This window comes from Choloepus didactylus, chromosome 4 (assembly GCF_015220235.1).
Source record: "Choloepus didactylus isolate mChoDid1 chromosome 4, mChoDid1.pri, whole genome shotgun sequence".
Taxonomy (NCBI): domain Eukaryota; kingdom Metazoa; phylum Chordata; class Mammalia; order Pilosa; family Megalonychidae; genus Choloepus; species Choloepus didactylus.
In genome coordinates this window covers 133224512-133226807 of record NC_051310.1, presented here as the reverse complement: position 1 = coordinate 133226807, position 2296 = coordinate 133224512, and the positions used below count along the sequence as shown (strand labels likewise).

Genomic DNA, 2296 nt, shown 5'->3' with positions numbered 1-2296 from the left:
AGTAAAACTGAAAACAAAGAAAGAAAAAAGTGAGATAAACTTCCAGGCAGCATATAAAAAGTTTGCAATAAAAGCTGTGACAGTTGATGCTCAGACTGTATTTCTTCCCCAAGCATATCCTGTGGCTTTACCCTATCCTGTGACTTTATGCAAAAATATAATTCCCCGAAGTCTGTGGCTGGGAATACACACACTCATACAAGGCCACAAAGGCTCACACACATGCACACACACACAGGTTGCTGTCACTATCTTTACCCCACCTTCCCCTACTCCAGCTCCACTGCAGAGACTAGCACATTAGCAGCCTCCATCCTGAATGGAAAGGGGACCCTGGGGAGCAGAACCAGCCTGGAAGCTGAATCATTCAGATTTCCTTCTAGGCCGAAAGAAAATGCTCTTACACTGGGAAGGGAAATTTCACAGAACATTTTCGTGCAGGAAGGAGCTGTTGGAAAAGCAACTGGGGCCCATGGCCTGCAGGGAACGCCTGTGTGGAGTTGACCTTCCGAGAGCAGGATCAGGCATATCAAATGCATTCACCCTTCTGAGATTCCTTCTTCCCTCTGACTTTGCTAAAAATGGAATCAGCCGCAAAGGGTTGGTGACCGGGTGTGATAAATTGGGTTAAGCCTGTGTCAAGTGTAACATTTAGCCAGAAACGTGGTATGGTTTGGGATCAAAATATTATCTTTTAAGATGAAATGAAGTAGTATTCTGGCAAACCAGTGAAAGCCCAGAAGACTAGCCAACTCTAAAAATTTTGCTTTCTCCCAAGACACTTTCCCAAGATCTTACAAAGGCTAAGCAGACTTTACGAAGCTGGAGGTAAAAACACAGCACTCATTCAGCTATAGGCAAAGTCCCAGGGACTTTGTCTTACTAACAGAACAGTGGCAGTCCTAAAGCAGAGTCCAGTGAAGTCCAGGGGAACTGAGTGTATTTTTAGATTACACCTTGTGAAGCCACCGAGTTCTCTGTACGATTTTTTTTTCTTATGAATTGAGACCACATGGCAATAGAACAAGTTACATTTAGACCTTTTCATAATCTTTGACATGATTTGTCTAACTTTAGCTTACAGTTAAGTCTACTTCTGCTAACAAATACACTTAACTTTAGATGTTTTGAATTATAGGAACTAGGAAACATAGGAGACCTGCCCATCAGCTGCAATAAATTTGTGTTAATTCTAGGAACTGGGACACTTTTAAAAGAAGATGGACTTTGAGTTTTCTCCTAGTCATTCATGTGTGTCACCGAATGTAACAAAATCATACCATGTTGTGTTTTTTTTTTGTCAGAATAAATGCTGACCTTGAGGGACATGCCGTGACGTGTCAAAGAAATGGAATTTGCCTGACCACAGCCCATGTTTAATGCAAACCTGGTTAATGGTTAGCATGGCCCGGATCTCCAGGTGGCTGGGTTACTGCCCAAACCTCTTCATTGCTTCCCCTGGATGCATGGTATGAACTTATTAAGCAATATTTTAAAAGTAAGGAAAAGGAGACAGAAAAAAAAAGGAATATAAAAAGGAAGGAGGTGCTCGCTTCAGCAGCACATACACTAAAATTGGAACGATACAGAGAAGATTAGCATGGCCCCTGTGCAAGGATGACACACAAATTTGTGAAGCATTCCTTTTTTTTTTTGCATATATGTTATATTTCACAATAAGGAAATAACTGAGACTATGGACTGTAACCTGTAATATTCTTTCAAATTTGCTAGCTACTTGTTAAATTGCACTTGGAAAGCTATCACTTTTATGCATATATGTTATATCCTACAATAAAAAGTATGATTAAAAAAGGAAGGAGAAAGGAGAGAAGGAAGAGAGATGGAGAGAAAGAGCTAGAGACAAAGATGAAATGAAGAAAAGAAAGTATGAAAGAAGGGAAAAGTAGATGAGAGAAGAAGGAGAGGGAAAACAGGCCAACAGCCCATTTAGCTACAAGACCTGAGCAAGTTCTTGCAAGACTCAGGGAAGCTCACAGGGACAATACCTCTTCCCGTTAGTAGAAGCGTGAAGCCAAGGGTTTCATTAAAAATTGTTTTCACTTTTTCTTCCCTAGAAGAAAGCACTCTATTAGATTAATGAGTAATTCGAGCTTGGGGCCTGCCTGTACTGGTCTGATTATGATCTCCTTGTTCCCAACAAGTGAGGCGGCAGGGCACTCTGTATCCTGTGCCATGTGCTCCTGCTTGACCCCTTGACCCGTTTAGCAATGCTCATAATGACACACAATGGACTGCTCACAACTGACGTTTGCAGAAACGAAATTTAATCTGG

General features: G+C 41.4%; 1 non-coding gene across 1 annotated transcript; it reads left to right on the top strand.

The window, feature by feature from the left end:
* Positions 1-1545: 1545 nt before the first annotated feature.
* On the top strand, positions 1546-1652 carry LOC119533767. The gene has a single exon (XR_005216872.1). It is a non-coding gene; the product is annotated as a U6 spliceosomal RNA (small nuclear RNA).
* Positions 1653-2296: the final 644 nt, after the last annotated feature.